This window comes from Giraffa tippelskirchi, chromosome 11 (genome assembly GCF_054371585.1).
Source record: "Giraffa tippelskirchi isolate mGirTip1 chromosome 11, T2T-mGirTip1v1.2.pri, whole genome shotgun sequence".
Lineage (NCBI taxonomy): Eukaryota > Metazoa > Chordata > Mammalia > Artiodactyla > Giraffidae > Giraffa > Giraffa tippelskirchi.
The window spans coordinates 32,099,265-32,118,125 of NC_137285.1; the positions used below are offsets into that span (position 1 = coordinate 32,099,265).

At 37.2% G+C, this 18,861-nt stretch overlaps 1 long non-coding RNA gene across 2 annotated transcripts in view; it reads left to right on the forward strand.

The window, feature by feature from the left end:
- Positions 1 to 2,442: 2,442 nt before the first annotated feature.
- The window catches only part of LOC145526902 (uncharacterized), a 153,594-nt gene continuing 137,175 nt past the window's right edge, over positions 2,443 to 18,861 (forward strand). Inside the window, exons 1-5 of one of the 2 annotated variants that reach the window (XR_014069287.1) lie at positions 2,443 to 2,653; positions 4,005 to 4,138; positions 4,239 to 4,295; positions 14,132 to 14,219; positions 15,122 to 15,202. This is a non-coding gene — a long non-coding RNA (uncharacterized LOC145526902). The remainder of the gene's footprint in view (positions 2,654 to 4,004; positions 4,139 to 4,238; positions 4,296 to 14,131; positions 14,220 to 15,121; positions 15,203 to 18,861) is intronic. The other variant, XR_014069286.1, reaches the window with a different exon arrangement.

The following is an 18,861-nucleotide window of genomic DNA, read 5'->3' on the forward strand; positions in this document are numbered from 1 at the left end:
CTAGTACTGCTGCCTGGAGAAACCCATGGATGGAAGAGGCTGGCGGGCTACAGTCCATGGCATCAAAAAGAGTCGGACACTACTGAGTGAATTAGCACACACACACTTAAGTGTACAAAGCTCTTCCCTTTCCCTTTCCTGACTACCCCCCATTTACATAACACTATAGATTTTTCAAATATTAATTCAATAGTTGTTTAACATAATCAATGATATTCTCTTGTTACATAATTTAATAATATCTTGTCTTTATTTTGTATACACATTAAAAAAAAAGTTATCGGTATAATTGTTTTAAAATGTTGTGTTGGGATGCATGGAACAATTTTATGGACTCTGAGGGAGAAGGTGAGGGTGGGATGTTCTGGGAGAATAGCATTGAAACATGTATATTATCATATGTGAAACAGAACACCATTCCATGTTCGATGCATGTGACAAGGGCTCAGGGCCGGGGCAATGGGATGATCCAGAAGGATGGGATGGGGAGGGAGGTCGGTGGGGGGTCCAGGAAGGGGAACACATGTAAACCCATGGCTGATTCATGTCAATGTATGGCAAAAACTATTACAATATTGTAAAGTAATTAGCCCCCAACTAAAATTAAAAAAAAAAAAATAAAAAAATAAAATAAATACTTTCAGTGCATACTAAAAAAAAAAAAAATAAAAAAAAAATAAAATGTTGTGTTGGTTTCTACCGACAGAAAAGTGAATCAACTGTATGTATACATACATGCTCGGTTTTTGGGATTTCCATTCCTATTTAGGTCACCACAGAGCACTGAATAGAGTTCCCTGTGCTATACAGTACCTTTTCATCAGCTATCTATTTTATCATACATAGTGGTGAATATATGTCAATCCTAATCTCCCATTTCATTTTTGTAATTATATATTTATTTGTAATTATTTAATTAAATTTTTCTATATTGAAGCATAAATTTCATGCAGACTGGAACTATATTTGTTTGTGAGGTTTGAATTTGAGTTCAAAACCAAATTTAGTAGGATCAAAATAATGCCATTTGTAGTGACATGAATTGATTTAGAGAGTGCCATGCAGAGGGAATAAGTCAGAAAGATAAAGAGAACTATCATACAATATTGCTTATACATAGATTCTAGAAAAGTGGTTCAGATGAACTTATTTGCAAAGCAGAAATAGAGTCACAAGTTAGAAAACAAACTTATGTTTACCAAGGAGGGAAGGGGAAGAGGGATAAATTGGGAGAGATAAGTCGGGAGATTGGGACTGACATGTGTACACTACTACTAAATTCTTGTTCAGTCGCTGTCAGTCTGACTCTTTGCAACCCCATGGACTGCAGCACACCAGGCACCCCTGTCCTTCACTATTTATCAGAGTTTGCTCAGATTCATGTCCATTGAGTTGGTGATGCTATCTAACCATCTCATATTCTGCCACCCCCTTCTCCTTTCGCCTTCAAGCTTTCCCAGCATCAAAGTCTCTTCCAATGAGTTGACTCTTTGCACGAGATGGCCAAAGTATTGGAACTTCAGCTTCAGCATCAGTCCTTCCAATGAATATTCAGGGTTGATTTCTTTTATGATTGCCTTGTTTGATCTCTTTGCAGTCCAAGGGACGCTCAAGTCTTCTCCAACACCACAGCTCAAAATAATCAATTCTTCGGTGCTCAGCCTTCTTTATTGTTCCACTATTGTTCCTTGAAAAACCATAGCTTTGGCTAGACAGACCTTTGTTGGCAAAGTGCTATCTCTGCTTTTTAATATGCTATGTTTGTCATAACTTTCCTCCAAGGAGCAAACATCTTTTAATTTCATGGGTGCAGTCACCATCCACAATGATCTTGGAGCCAAAGAAAAAATATGTCACTGCTTCCACTTTTCTCCCTTATATCATGTAAAATAGATAACTAAAGAGGACCTATTGTTTAGCACAAGCAACTCTACTTAATTCTCTGTGGTGATCTAAATGGAAAGGAAATCTAAGAAAATGTAGAAGTGTGTATTTATACAACTGATTCATTTTGGTGTACAGGAAAAACTAACACACTGTTGTAAAGCAAGTATACTCCAAGAAAAAATAAATAAACTTAGCAGAGACTGATTATATTAAAGTAGGCAATATACATTTATCGGATAAATAATGGAATGCATGATTGAATAGATCTCCATGGTTCTGGAATGGGTATTGTGGTGAAAGAGCAAATTAGCCAAGATGGCATGGTCAAGCTCTTTTGCTCCACTCACTCTCGCTTTTGCCCCACGTTTTGTAAATAATGATTATGTAACAGCTGAGATCACTTACAGCCCTGCACACGCACGACACGAGGCACTGGCTTGTTCAAGGGTTGTGTGTGGTTATGTTATGCTGTGTTATATTATGCTACGCTACGCTACACTACGCCATATCACGCCACGTTACGTTACGTTACGTTACGTTGCGTTGCGTTGCGTTGCGTTACGTTAGGTTATGTAGTGGCTGCTGCTGTGGCTGCTGTGGCTGCTGTGTCAGCGAGAAGAGAATAAACATGTCTGCAGTTCCTACAGTTCCTTGCATTTTCTTCCAGCTTCCCTGATTGTGCCTTGCCTACCTTAGGTTCAACAAACAGTGCTGACAGTGAGATACAGCAAGACAATTGGCATCATGAAGAGGGTCAGCAACACAGGTATATCTTTTCTCTATCAACTAGTTCATTATTTCAGTTTTCTGCTAGGTATTAGCGGAAAAGGCAATGGCACCCCACTCCAGTACTCTTGCCTGGAAAATCCCATGGACGGAGGAGCCTGGTAGGCTGTAGTCCATTGGGTCGCTAAGAGTCGGACATGACTAAGCAACTTCACTTTCTCACTTTTCCCTTTCATGCACTGGAGAAGGAAATGGCAGCCCACTCCAGTATTCTTGCCTGGAGAATCCTAGGGACGGCAGAGCCTGGTGAGCTGCTGTCCATGGGGTCGCGCAGAGTCGGACACGACTGAAGCGACTTAGCAGCAGCAGCAGCAGCTAGGTATTAGAATTCAAGAGTGCTTATCGTGAGTATTATTAAAGAATAGGGAGTGGATGGTAAGTAACAAAACTTTTTTTGGTGGTAAGTAAATACTAATGAATGCTAATAGGAGCGATTTCCAACTCCCATCTTAAAAACGCAGTTTTCTTTCACTGGTTTCCTTGAATCCCCACCCCCATCTTTAATTTCAGAGATTTTAGCATTGCTGTAGTTTCTAAATGCCTTAGTGGTACAATTAAGAATATACTTTAAGTATTAACACTGTCCAAACAGAATATTCCAAAACACTGGTGGAAATATGCTCCCATTTTAAACCAGATTTATAAACGCATCTTTTTCAGCTTCATGGGTGTCTTAATGGGCACTTCCCCCAGCCTCTCTATGTACTGCTTAAGTCTTGCTGTTTTTCTGCTATTGCATTTCTTTTTTAATGTGTTCTTGTAGATAAACTTGAAAACTCTACTTTATATAAAGGAAATAGAATAAAAACTCAGTTTAGTTCACTCATCTCTGTTTCTAACTCCTGCCTCCTCACCGCTGAAAAGTCCACTGAGCTCTTCTCCCTTCCTGCAGATCAATACTTCTTGTCTTCGTTTAATGAACACTCCACATTGACCTCTCTTAGGTGCTGTGTTACTTTATGACAAGTTTCCTGGTTACAACCGGCTCTTAGTAAGTCGACGGGGCACCCTGCCATTCCCTACACAAAGCAGCCTTCAAAAAATGGATATTTCATTCATCACAGATTAATGTCTGATTTTTTTTTCCTTTGGAAAGGATTAAATTGATTTTTAATTCCTTAACTTCATCTTTTGGTTACATTCCTGGAAAAACTGCAAAAGCATTTTAAGAATGGTATGAGAAAACAGCAAGCAGAAGCCAAGAGTTTTTAAAGGCTTCTGAAACACTTTTCTTAAAATAACTGAAAGTTACAATAGCCATGTTGGTTATTTTTATTTTCTTTATGTCTCGTTACCATAGTAGCAAATCATTGAATACTTTCTGTCCCCAGGAAGATAACCCAGAGGTACCAGTACCTGAAAAACAGTTCCTGTTTTCAAAGGCAAGCTCCCATCTGAGCTGTCCAGTGCTGGTGGCAAGGGAGACATGAAGAACATGAGTAGAAACAGAGGAAACCCATCGATGGTACTCTTTTTAAAATTTATTTAATTGAAATATAGTTGATTTATAATGCTCTATTTTTGTCTGGTGTGTAACAGTGTGATTCAATTATATTCTTTCTCAGATTCTTTTCCATTATAGGTCATTACAAGATATTCAATATAGTTCCTTGTGCTATAGAGTAAGTCCTTGTTGGTTATCTATTTCATATATAGTAGTGTGTATCTGTTAATCCCAAACTCCTAATTTATCCCTCCCTCCTCAATTTCCCTTTGTTAACCATAAGTTTGTTTTCTATGTCTGTGAGGTTGTTTGTTTTGTAAATAAGTTCATTTGTATCATATTTTAGATTCTGCATGTAAATTATATCATATATTTGTCTTTCTTTGACTTCAGTTAACTCTGGTAATCTCTGGGTCCATCAGTGTTGCTGCAAATGACATTATTTCTTTCTCTTTTATAGATGAGTAGTATTCCATTGTGTATATGTACCACATCTTCTTTATCCATCCTCTATTGATGGACATTTCAGTTGCTTCCATGTCATGGCTATTGTAAAAAGTACTGTTATGATTATACATAACATTACATACCATTGCAGCGTGTGTATCTTTGTGAATTAGAATTTTCTCCAGTTAAATGCCCTGGGGTGGGATTGCTGGATTACATGTTAACTCTATTTTTAGTTTTTAAAGGAACATACATACTGTTTTTCCATAGTAGATGTGCCAAGTTACATTTCCATCAATAATGTAAGGGGGTTCCCTTTTCTCCACACCATCTCTAGCATTTGATATTTATAGACATTTTAATGATGGCCACTCTGACATATGTTGGATCATCAAAAAAGCAAGAATATTCCAGAAAAACATCTATTTCTGCTTTATTGACTATGCCAAAGCCTTTGACTGTGTGGATCACAATAAACTGTGGAAAATTCTGAAAGAGATGGGAATACCAGGTCACCTGACCTGCCTCTTGAGAAATCTGTATGCCGGTCAGGAAGCAACAGTTAGAACTGGACATGCAACAACAGACTGGTTCTAAATAGGGAAAGGAGTACATCAACACTGTATGTTGTCATCCTGTTTATTTAACTTATACGCAGAGTACATCATGAGAAACGCTGGGCTGGATGAAGCACAAGCTGGAATCAAGATTGCTGAGAGAAATATCAATAACCTGAGATATGCAGATGACACCTCCCTTATAGCAGAAAGTGAAGAGGAACTAAAAAGCCTCTTGATGAAAGTAAAAGAGGAGAGTGAAAAAGTTAGCTTAAAACTCAACATTCAGAAAACTAAGATCATGGTAGCCGGTCCCATCACTTCATGGCAAATAGTTGGGGAAACAGTGGAAAGAGTGACAGACTTTATTTTGGGGGGAGCTCCATAATCACTGCAGATGGTGACTGTAGCCATGAAATGAAAAGACACTTGCTCCTTGGAAGAAAAGTTATGACCACCCTATACAGCATATTAAAAAGCAGAGACGTTATTTTGCCAACAAAGGTCTGTCAGGTCAAGGCTATCGTTTTTCCAGTAGTCATGTATGGATGTGAGACTTGGACTATAAAGATAGCTGAGTGCCAGAGAATTGGTGCTTTTGAACTGTGGTGTTGGAGAAGACTCTTGAGAATCCCTTGGACTGGAAGGAGACCCAACCAGTCCATCCTAAAGGAAATCAGTCCTGAATATTCATTGGAAGGACGGATGCTGAAGCTGAAACTCCAATACTTTGGCCACCTGATGTGAAGAACTGACTCATTTGAAAAGACCCTGATGCTGGGAAAGATTGAAGGTGGGAGGAGAAGGGCAAGACAGACCTTGAGGTGGTTGGATGGCATCTCTGACTCAATGGAGATGAGTTTGAGTAAACTACGGGAGTTGGTGATGGACACAGAGACCTGGCGTGCTGCAGTCCATGGGGTTGCAAAGAGTTGGACACGACTGAGCGACTGAACTGAACTGAACTCTGACGTGTATGAGGTGATACCTCATTGTACTTTTGATTTGTATTTCTCTAATAATTAGTGATGTTGGGCATCTAGTCATCTGCTTATTGGCCATCATGGATGGTGTTCTTGATTCTTCATAGTGAAAGGGCTTTTATGTGTTCTTGTGCTCTTGTGGCTTTTCTTTCTGCTATTACATTGTGTGTGGTGATTAACAAAGTAAGAGCTTACCCCTAAGACATCCCAGTTCGATTTGGTCTTCTGCTTCCATTACCTAGTTCACCTCTCTTTGCCTTGTGTACTTCTAAACTGTGATCATGGTCCCAAGCAGACTTTGTTCCCTTAATGTTTCCTTAAACTGACTGTTGACACAATTATCAGTTATCCTTTTTTTTTAAACTGTTTTCTCAGAAGTAGATCATTTTTTGTTGTTATTTAATTACTTTCCTATTTAATTATTTATTTTTTGATAAATGAACACCAGGTAGCCACAGTCTGGGATATTACCAAAGGATGAGACATTCAGAACAGGGAGAAGATTCATCTCTTTGGATTGGCAGCAAAAATAAGAATCAACTCCAGGATTCCAACTAAATGTTGATCAGTATCAGAAAGAGAGACACAAGTCTAAATATCATCACTGACTTGTCATTTTTTCCAGCAAATCCTTTGTATCTCCTTTGAAAAAATATACAGCATTCTACTATTTCTCCCAGCTCCCTATAATTTTTCTTGAAAGAAAAGCTATGACAAACTTAGACAGCACTTAAAAGCAGAGACTCACTTTGTCAACAAAGGTCCATCTAGTCAAACTTAAGGTTTCTCCAGTAGTCATGTATGGGTGTGAGAGTTGGACCCTAAAGAAATCTGAGCACCTAAGAATTGATGCTTTTGAACTGTGATGTTGGAGTAGACTCTTGAGAGTCCTTTGGACTGCAAGGAGATAAAACTAGTCCATCCTAAAGGAAATCAGTTCTGAATATTCAGTGGAAGGACTGATGCTGAAGCTGAAGCTCCAATACTTTGGCCACCTAATGTGAAGAACTGACTCATTGGTCTTTTCAGGTCCTGATGCTGGTAAAGATTGAAAGCGAGAGGAGAAGGGGACGACAGAGGATGAGATGGTTGGATGGCGTCACCGACTCAATGGACATGAGTTTGAGCAGGCTCTGGGATATGGTGAAGGACAGGGAGGCCTGGCATGTTGCAGGCCATGGGGTCGCTAAGTGTCAGACATGACTGAGTGACTGGACAACCCTATAGCATCTCCAACACCACTTCTCTAGAAGAGTGTATGATATTCTCAATCTGATTCCACCCTTGCCATTGAATAGACTAATTTCTACATTGCATCCATCTGATCCTTTAAAACTGAGGTTAGATCACATCACCTTTCCTCAGAACAATCTACGGACCCCCCATGTACCTCTGAGTAGGAGTCAACATCTGTATGAGGGCGAATTAATACATTGTCTAAACTGTTCATCTTATTCTGCATGTGCTACTCAACTACCACAGACTGGGTAGCTTATAATCAACAGAGATTTGTTTCTCATGGTTTTGGAGGCTGGAAATCCGAGATCAGGGTGCCCACATGGCGAAGTGTTTCCACTTCCTGCTTGCAGACTTCTCACTGTGTCCTCAGGTGGCAGAAAGAGTGGAGGGTCCTGGGAGTCTCTTTTGTAAATGACCTAATCTCACAATGGCTCCATCTTCATCACCGAATCACCTCCCACAGACCCTGTCTCCCAACACCACCATCTTGGGCACTGTGTTTTACTGTATGAATATTGGGGAGACATAAACCCTGATCTTACCTTTCTATGATTGTCTCATCTCACCACTTCCTTGGTCATTATATCCAGATACACCCACCTCCTTGCTCTTACTAAATACAACCAACATCATTTCATGTCAGATTTGCATGTTCTGTTTCTCCTGGCTGAAATATCTTTTCATTAGCTAATCACAGGGCTCAGGCCCTGCTTATGGCAAGCCTTTATCCACAGGGCAGCTTATTCCTCAGCCTTTCCCTGAAGAGCCTGTTCTAAATTGTACCTATTCACAGCTCCATTTTGATCTTTTCCATCCTCTTTACTTGGTTTCTTTACTGTCTTCTTCGGGCTCTCTGTGTAGCTCAGTTGGTAAAGTATCTGCCTGCAATGTGGGAGATCTGGGTTCAATTCCTGGGTTGGGAAGTTCCCCTGGAGAAGGAAATGGCAATCCACTCCAGTATTCTTGCCTGGAGAATCCCATGGATAGAGAAGTGGGGCAGGCTACAGTTCATGGGATCGCAAGAGTTGGATACAACTTAGTGCTATCTTTCCTGTCCAGTTGGAATGTCTGCTCCCTGAAGTCAGAGCAGGAATACAGATGCAAACGTACAGAACGGACTTGTGGACACAGAGGGAGGAGAGGAGTCATCTTCTGGGATGATCTTAGAGAGGAGCATTGACATATACACATTACCATCTGTAAAATAGATAGCTAGTGGGAAGCTGCTGTTTAGCATGGGGAGCTCAACTCGGTGCTCTGTGATGACCTATAGGGATGGAAAGAAGGTTCACTTTGTTTTACAGTGGAAGCCAAAGTAACATTTTAAAGCAATTATATTACTATAAAAAAGAGCTTTTGTCTTTTTTTTTTTCACTCTATATATCCCATACCCAGAACAGTGTCTGGCACATGATATTTAATCAATTTTTTCAAATGAATTACATGCCTTGATTAACAATATTTTTAATGGAAAAATTCACTTCCTACATCATAGAACCAAATCCTAGCTCTACCATCTGCTGGCCAAGGAACGCATGAAGCTCTTGAGAGGGTAGTGTCCATATGTTGAGGGTGGTGAGTACAAGGTCATAAATTCTGGGTTGAAATTTAGGAAAATGTAACGGTAAGGATTAAAAAGTACTGGATTCTCCTGCTGACATCAGCCCTTGGAACACAACTGACTTAGAGCAATTCCCCAGTCACATCTTTTTTGGTCAGTCCTAGTAGCTTCCTTGGTTACTGCATATTTTTTTCTGCAATGGACATCTCTTTTCATTAACCTACTGTGAAATAGTATCCTATTTCACAGCTGTTTTACTAAATGTTGAAATCAAGTTGAGTATATAATTTCCACAGAGGGTGGGTAGAAGAGGAGGAAAGATATACTTGCAATAAAAATGCCAAGTAATATCTTCCTTAATTTTACACTGACCTCCAATTTAAGAAAAACATTAAACTTCTGGTCATATACTTAGAACTTAGTTCCCATTTCATTTAATCTGATGATGTCACCAAGGAAACTGGCTTACTTGGAGTGCTAAGGATGGCTGTTGTAAAATATTTCCTACCATGCCAATCTTCAGGGAGCTTTATAACAGTTTAGTGAGAGAGAGAAAGAGAGAGCGAAAGGGAATTTAAATCAGCTAGAAAATTAGATAATAGAGGCTGTGCTCCTACACAGTTCTGCCAGCAAGCTATGTTGATGTTGACTTTGGGAAACTACTGTTATCTTCCTGGACCTCACTTCTCTTTTGAACAAGGGCATCACACCTACCTTCCAGGGTTGTCAAGAATTAACACAAATAAGAAATACATATATAACTATAAATGTAAAACTCTTTGACACACAGTTTTGCTAAAATGCCTTAATTCTTTTTTATAGAATTCTGACGTCCTCATTCATTTATTCAAATATGTATTGAGTGTTTTAACTACATTCTGTGCTAAGCATTCAAGATGCGAAGATAACTCAGACATAGTCCTGGATCTGTGTTTTATCCCTGGATTGTTCAGATTTAGATTTCATCCTTCCTGCATTGACCAAAATCTGCTACCCTCCTCCACACACAGCTTTTTTATTAGTGAATTAAAACTCCTTTTCTGTACGTGAAATATAATGAGATCATCAGATTGTATTCATGTATTCAGATTCAACACATGAGTCACTTTTGGAAAACAGCTAATTTTTGTAAAATACCTGATTATTAAAAAAAAATTACTTTTTTGGGGGGGATACACAAAAAGTGTTTTTGTTTCCTTCCCAGCTGAATTGAAATACATCTTATAATTTAGTTTCTTCTTCCACTGCTCATAAATGATTATACACATCCTGGAGATTTCTTTTTTTCTCTGACAGTTCATTACATTGAATGGCACATGCAATATCCCATCTGTCTTTCCAAAGGCACATCAATATTGGCCTCCTTTGATTGAACTATCTAGACCAGCAATTCATTAACCTGTGACACATCAGCCCTCTTGTTTCATTATTGCTCCTTTAATGCTTCTCCGGTATTCAGAGATAACAGGGAGTTTCTTGTTTTCTACTTAAATATTTAGCTTTCTGAAATGCAATTATTTTCCATTCTAAGTGCTAGACCATAGCCTCTAGACACAAGGCTATAAGTAAGAAAATATGCCAGTCATTATATAATGCTGAATAAACATGAACATTTTCACAGACTTTTCCTTTGGATTTTACTGTATTTTCCTCTCTTTCTCTACATTTATTTTTTGTTGTTGTTCCAGCTCTCATATTTAATCAGGTTGTGCATTAAAATAGAAAAATTGTGATTTCTTTCATCTTCTTGGTAATCAGTTGCCTTTGTTTTTAGTGGTTGAAAGTGACAGTGGAATTAATCATTAGATGTCACCTGCTCCTGGAGGTAAATGTGTAAGTTGTAACATCACCTGATATTCCTAGATGCCATTGGGTACGGTCTACCACTTTCTTTTTATTATGGATGTCTTCTCTCTTCATCTCTGCTATATCAGAATTATTTTTGATTGTAAATATGAGCTGAGAATCATGCCATTGCTCCTTGAAAGTTGATGTTCTAATGGGCAGGAGGAAAAATAATCAAACAGATATGTCAAGTGATAAATATAATTTCTTCATACAAGCTATGGAAATATCCCCAAATGAATATAACCTGTTGGGTCTGAACTATCCATGGGATATCCAAGACAAGATGGAAATATACAAATGGAGCTCCGGAGAGTGATTTAGAATAGAGATGTCAATTTGAATTCAGTAGCTTCTTGGTTGCATGTGAAGGTATGTGGCTGGTTTGTGATTCAAGGAATATATGTCTAGAAAGATGAAATGAGGGTATAAGATAGATTATGGCAGGGGAAGAAAAACACATTTAAGGGAATATGTATAAATAAAAATTTATTAAATCCCTTGAGGAAGAGTAATCAGATAGAGAGAGAGACCAGCAATATCTTAAAAGCAGGCCAGAGAGAGTTTCAGAAAGCAACTAGTCAATGATCTTACATATTTTATATAAGTGTTGAGTTACAAATCAAAGGAGTTCTGCTTGCTTGACTGAAATGATTATCTATTTGACTATTTGCCTTTAGAAAGGCAAGTATGATATTAAGAAATATGATACCTTCATGTAATTTGCTTTTCCCCTTTATTCAGAAGGAAAGGAAGATGTCTCCTGCAACTTTATTATCTGTGGAGCAGCACTCATTTATATTCTGATGCACTATCTAGTATTGATCTAAAGTGAAGTAAAGATACTTATTAAGAAAAAAATATGGCAATTTATTGCAAATAGGAATAACATAGAGTTGAATCTCAATTGGTAATTCCTTTGAAAATAGGTATAGTTTTAAATAATTCTATTTGGACAAGAAAAGGAATAGAAATAGGTTCTAGTCATCTTGGGAATGAATTGTTGGAAATAGAAAATGTGGAAGAGGTTGTGGCAAGATGTGATTCTGTGGACCAGGCTCTAGTGTCTCCTGAAAAGTGGGGAACCCCATAAGTTTTGTCTGTATGTGACCCCAAACTCTCAGAAGGAAGTCATCTTCAGACTTCCATGACCTTTACAGGCTTTGGTGGAGCTATGTAGGAAGAACTTTGCCTCCCATCTTGGTATAAATTGGGGAATCAGTCACATTTGGAATACATCTCTTTATCTTCTCTATTTATTGCTCTGGTTTTTACTCTGAATATATTTTTTAAGACAATGGTGACAATGAGACAATGAAATCAAAGGAGAGTTGTCTGGCCTCTTAACTCAGAAAAAACTTTGAGAAAATCCCAAAGGTCTTGAACTAATAAACAAGATAGATAACCAGGAGCATCTGAGTACAGATCAGGATATTATTCTTTGTTTATCTGAGCAGATGGTTATGTTAAAAAAAATTGTCACTTTTAATCAACTCTGTGAAATCTCTGAGGAGGTTGGCCCTTATGCTAAATACTCATTTGATGAAGATTTTCTAAAGCCACCATCAGCTATACTGAGTTACAGCAGGTTTTGCCTTTTGATTTAATGCATTTTTCCTAATATCTGTTAGAAGTTTAGGAAAATGAAATGTGTTACATGCTGACATGACGATACAGTCGGACAAGCTGTCATTAATATCATTGCAGGTTCTATTATCTCACACTTGAAAAGCCTTCTGACCTACACGTTACAGGGAGGCTAGTATGCCACAACCAAACAGCTCAGGATATACAGTTACAACTGAAACTCAAAGCATTATTTTTATTCATACTGTGGCTTAGGCACACTATATAATTTCTCTTAATTTAAACAAAATTTGTAGTGTAGATGAAATTATTTATGCTGATCATGTGCATTATATTAGATCATATTAAAGTACCTGTCGTAGTGCCTGACAGACAGCAAGATTCATGCACACAGTTTATGTTCTCTGGTGTCTTTTCTCCCCCAATTTTTTCTTTCTTCCTTCCTTCCTCTTTCCTTCCCTCTGTTCTTCCTTCCTCCCTTCTTTCCTACCCCTTTTCTGTTCCTTTTTTCTTCTGAATAATCATGAAGCTCTTGTGCGTGCTAAGTCACTTCAGTCATGTCTGGTTTTTTGAGACTCTGTGCACCTTAGCCCCCCAGCCTCCTCTGCCCACAGGATTCTCCAGGCAAGAATACTGGAGTGGGTTGTTTTGACCTGCTCCAGGAGATTTTTTCTGATCTAGGGATCAAACCATGCCTCTTATGTCTCCTGCATTGGCAGGTGGGTTCTTTACCATTAGCACCACCTTAGCAAGCTTACTTTACATCAAAGTCCTACAAAGTCCAATCTTTCTATTTCCAGTCTTTTCAATCATGTCACCCCCTGTTAATCAAAATGAATATTTCATTCTAAGAAAGATAATTTATCTACAGCTCCCAGGCATGGTTTCTCTTTCTTGATCCAACATTTTTGTCGTGTAGTTCCCCATAATAGGAACATTCTGTCCATTCGAATCTTTTAGAATGAGCTGGTAATCCTTCTAAGGCCATCTTGACAAAACAATCAAAAAGGTGTCACTCTCTTTGAACTTTTATGATTATATACCCTTTGCCGACAAAGTCAAAGTATAGTCGAGGCTGTGGTCTTTCCGGTAGTCATGCATGATGTGAGAGTTGGACTGTAAAGAAGGCAGAACACCAAAGAACTGATGCTGTTGAACTGTGATGCTGGAAAAGACTTTTGAGAGTCCCTTGGCTAGCAGGAGATCAAGCCAATCAATCTTAAAGGAAATCCACCCTGAATATTCATTGGAAGGACTGATGCTGAAGCTGAATCTCCAATACTTTGACCACCTGTTATGAATAGTCAATTCATTGGAAAAGACCTTGATGATGGGAATGATTGAAAGCAGAAAGAGAAGACAGGGGTGACAGAGGATGATATGGTTGGATGACATCACTGATTCTGCAGTCCATAGGGTCACAAAGAATCGGACATGACTTGGCGACTGAACACTGACAACCCTAAAATTCAAACTATATCTGGCTTCCATCATTATTTGATTCATCAAATGCAATTTATGTATAAAGCAATTTTATATCACTTTATCTGCTTCAGACTAATCACTGTAGAAATCAAACATGATAGACACTAACCAATAAATTACAGAAAATTTAAAGGGAAAATATCTATAATTAATGTATTTTTACAAGTATTTTAATCCTATCCTATTATTCATGAACATAGCACATATAAGTACAGTGGAGCAAATAGGGCCATTCTTATATGTTTACAAAATACGTGGGCTTTTTAGAAGAAACAAAATTACATAACAGTGTATGATTCATTTTTCCCAGGAATAAAAATCACTGTCAATAAGAGAAAAGGAGGGAACTACCTTTGTAATCATTTCTGAAGTTACCATCATGCTGACACAATAGTTAGGTATGAAATTGATTACTACGGTTGTGAAGGTATGTCTAGAATACATCTTCAGATGAGAGAAACAGGGCATCTGATTTCAGAGCAGAAGCTGAAGTGTCTTACACACATCCTCATACTGAGAATCAATACCTCATTTTTCAGCAAATCTTGACCCTTAAATGGATTTGCTTGTATTCCTCTGAACTAAATTGTTGCTTATTTCAATAATACTGAACAGTAACCATATATTTCTACTTCTTTCATCAGCAAATACATATTTTGAGTTGGTAATAATATTAACAAGTTTATGTGGTTTATATTTTGTTAAAGAGGTTTTACTTTGTAGGAAAGATAATTTTTTTTGTAGTGTATTGAACTTCTCAGGGAGGGGTGACAAACAAACATCAAATACTGCTAGCTCAACTGCCAACTTCTGTCTTTGTATAGACAAATACATTTAAAGCTTATAATGATATAGGCTTCATTGTCAGAGCATTCTTCCTTTTTTGTCTAAGGTATCATTAAAGGGACAGGCAATTAAGATCATAATTTGGGTAAGAATGAATGCTTATTTATACATGCATAGCTTATCTAGCCAGAATATAAAAACATTATTTTGTAAAAAAAATTATTTTCAGTTACTGTTTGAAGTCTGTTGCATAGCAACTAATTGTTCCTGGAATATACCTAATAGTATCTGACCCTGTGTAACACTACATCTATTTTTTAAAATTTAAATTCTATCTCCAAAAATTAAAGATGATAATTACAGTGACATGAACATTTCAAAGATAAAGGCTTATCCTTTTTAAATTGATATTGATGACAATTCTGTTCAGGGAATACGTTTTGTTCTTCAATGTGCATGTCAGTGTAAAACTTTTAATCCAGAATGATACTAAAAGAAATGTTTTTCACCTAAGATATTTAGGTCAGCAAAGGAGTAAAGACTTGAGTGAGAGCTCATCAACTGACCAACAATTTGTCAACAAGATCATAAAAATGTAAGCAATGGTGATTTCTCTGTTTTGCTTTGCTGATATTTCTGTGTTTTGAAAAATATGTTTTATTCCATTGCAGATTCCAAATTAAAAATCCCAGAATTTACTTGGAATAAATATATCAATTCTCTTGCTTATGGAGAAATCTTGATAGTGACATATTTAAAGTCTTTTTATTTGTAAGATTATGTTAATAATAGTATACTAATAAAAGATAAAATATCAAGAGGACTTGATTTCCACTTCCAACACTTATAGATAGGTATGTGATTGTTAGACAAATTATTGTCTAACCATAGGTTAGTAATTTCATATATAAAGATAATAAACATCAAATAGAGTGGAGGGTGTAGGAATTAAACATGATAACTCATAAAAATGCATCTTATTGTGCTTGACAGATAGCACATGATTAGTTCAAGTTGTACATCAATTCTTATGTTTCATTTCAGATATTTTATTTTATTTACAGAACATTCTCCTTTGAGCCATACTATCTTGTAGTTGGAATTTTGGTAAATTGGATGGTAAGCCTGTATTTTTATGTGATTCTAGATTCTTAGATTCCAAATGGAAAATAGTCCACTCTTCTTTATTCTTATTTCACCAATATAGTTAGAATGAAAGAAGCTAGAACTCAGCTCTGTGCTATAAAGAGAAGAAGGAGGATATAGCAGTAGCTAATAGCCATGTCCTTCCTCAGAGGCAGAGACCAATCAAGGCAGGTGGTAGATAATGAAAAATGAACATTCATCCCAGTATTACAGTAACATTGGGATGCTTACCAAGTTCTGCTGCTGCTGCTGCTAAGTCACTTCAGTCGTGTCCAACTCGGTGCGACCCCACAGACAGCAGCCCACCAGGCTCCCCCGGCCCTGGGATTCTCCAGGCAAGAACACTGGAGTGGGTTGCCATTTCCTTCTCCAGTGCATCAAAGTGAAAGGGAAAGTGAAGTCGCTCAGTCGTGTCCGACTCTTAGCGACCCCATGGACTGCAGCCTACCAGGCTCCTCCATCCATGGGATTTTCCAGGCAAGAGTACTGGAGTGGGGTGCCATTGCCTTCTCCATACCAAGTTCTAGGAGGAACAAAGATGATAAGGCGAGTAATTGAAGTAAATACCAACATTAAAATGCATTGCAAGAATGAATAAATGATATCAATCTAACAATCTATAATTTTAAAGGAGTGAATATAATTTATTTTATGGGACTCCTAAGAATCAATTGCCTAAGTACCATATGATTTAGAAGCATGGATGAAGATGCTTTAGGAATTATATTAGTTTTCTATCAGTGCAAATAACAAATTATATTATTAGTGCAAATAGTAAATTATAATTTATTATAACAAATTATAGCAAATTATCATAAACTTAATAGCTTTAAAAATACAGAATTATTATGTTACAGTTCAGAGGTTAGAAGTCCAATTTTTTTCTTGCCAAGGATAAAAACAGCATCCTTACCTTCCGTATTCCAGCTTCTAGGGAGTGCCTATATCCCCTTCCAGCAACAACATCTCTCTGACTTCTGCCTCTGAGGTGACATCTCCTTCTCTGACTATGATCCCACTGCCTCCCTCTAATAAGGATCCTGTGATTACACTGGGCCCAAACAGATAATCCAGGATAATCTCTACATCTCAAATTCCTTAGCTCATCCCGCTGCAGAGCCTCTTTTCCATATAAAATAACACATCCACAGGTTTGGAGGATTAGGATGTGATACCTTTAGGGAGGGGGACATCATTGAGCCAAACATGGTGCTTAGTGGGCTAAGTACAATATAAGACTACCATGTAATTAGGGCTTCCCAGGTGGCACTAGTGATAAAAAAACCCACCTGCCAGTGTAGGAGACAAGAGACATGCAGGGTTAAACCCTGAATGGGGAAGATCACCTGGAGGAGGGCAAGGCAACCCACTCCAGTATTCTTGCCTGGAGAATCCCATGGACAGAGGAGTCTAGCAGGCTATACTCCATAGGGTTGCAAAGAGTTGGACATGACTTAGCAACTAAGCACAGCCTGTAATTAAGTATAAGTAAAGTCAGTATGGCATCAGGCTTTCAGTGACAGAAAAACAAATGTTTTTAATGGAAGAAATAGTTCAGCTCAACTTTGCTGATCACAGAGCTTCTTGCAGAAGATTGGGAATAGAATGATGAGTGGATTTAAAAACATGATGTGTAGTTATTTAAATTTGAAAAGGTTTTTTGAAAAGATTTGTGTACAAAAAGAATACAGTACATTTTTTTCTCAAATATTTATAAGGGTGTCTGCCAAATGAAGCAAGAATTGGCATTGTTTTGTTAGGTTCAAAGAGCTAGAAACAGTACAGCTAGCAGAAGTAGCAGTGTGGCAAGAGTTTGAGTCAGTGTGAAAGAAAACATGTGTTCTTCCCTGGTTGTTTTCCTTCTCTAGATGTCTTCAAGCTTGGATCTTGTCAAACCTTTTATGGATATGTGATAATAGACATTAAACCATCAGATAAGTTGAATTCAACTATATTATTTTTTAAGTTACTTAATCTTGCTATTCTCTAGCTTCATTCTAGAGTTTATTATTATTAGCTTTCTTCCCCATCTGACAAGTAAGAACTGCTTGATATAAGACAATATAATAGGAGATCTTCAACCAAGAGTTGAGTGAATCAGAAAGGGAACCAAAGGATCTCTATGAAATTCATATGTTATGAATGAAAAACTTATGTTTAAATGATATAATATAAAGATAACACTTTGAACACACACATAGTGCCGGAGAGGCTTAATGTAATTGTAGAAAAAAAGAAAATCAATAGTTCATTTCCAAGAACATGAGAGGGCCACCCAGTGAGTGAGAATTATATCTGTTCACATTTGTAAAACTGTATACAAATACTGTATATACATTATGTTATGAATCCATTGAGAGGAGAAACCACAGATGGCATCACCTAAATTTGTACACAAAATAATGTATTTATGGATTGTTTTCTTTGATGAAATTAAAATACCAAAGTCCCTTCAATGACATCAATGAGTTTGGATAAAAAAGTTAGATTCTCTGTTAGAGCTACACAGTCTTAAATGCTAAGGGAGCATATCTGTCTGTTTCTATCTGCCTGTCACTTTCCCATTTGATTTACCTTAATTCTTAAAAGCACAATTTAAAAGCTAACTGTAAGTCTTAAACCCTGAATGTAGCTTAAAAATAAAAAAAGAAAAAGATATGCTTTTAAAGTCTTTTTAATATAAAAATTACTTTGATGTGATTTGATGTAAGGGAAAGTATAATAACAAAAAATTACTTAGCCATTAGGAAAATGAAGATGAGAAGTACACTGACTGAAAAAGAGATGAAGAGTGAACAAAACATGATGGAAAGCTTGCAGAAAGACAACATCTGTTATTTTTTCATAAAATTTTTTTTCATAATTTCTGCTGAAGAAATGCCTTATGATGCTTTAGAGCTTGAAGAGTTGGAAAGAATTAGGTGGACGTATAAGGAAGAAAAAAATTATCCAAAAGACGCAATTAACTAAAAAGACAATAGAAGTTAAATGATTAAAATAGTTAAAATGATAAAAAACAAAGAGAGTATAATTTTCATATATAGTTTGTTATAAAAATCAGGTTTATCTAATATCAAGTTGAAGTTTTATCTCAATGTTTTTTAGAAA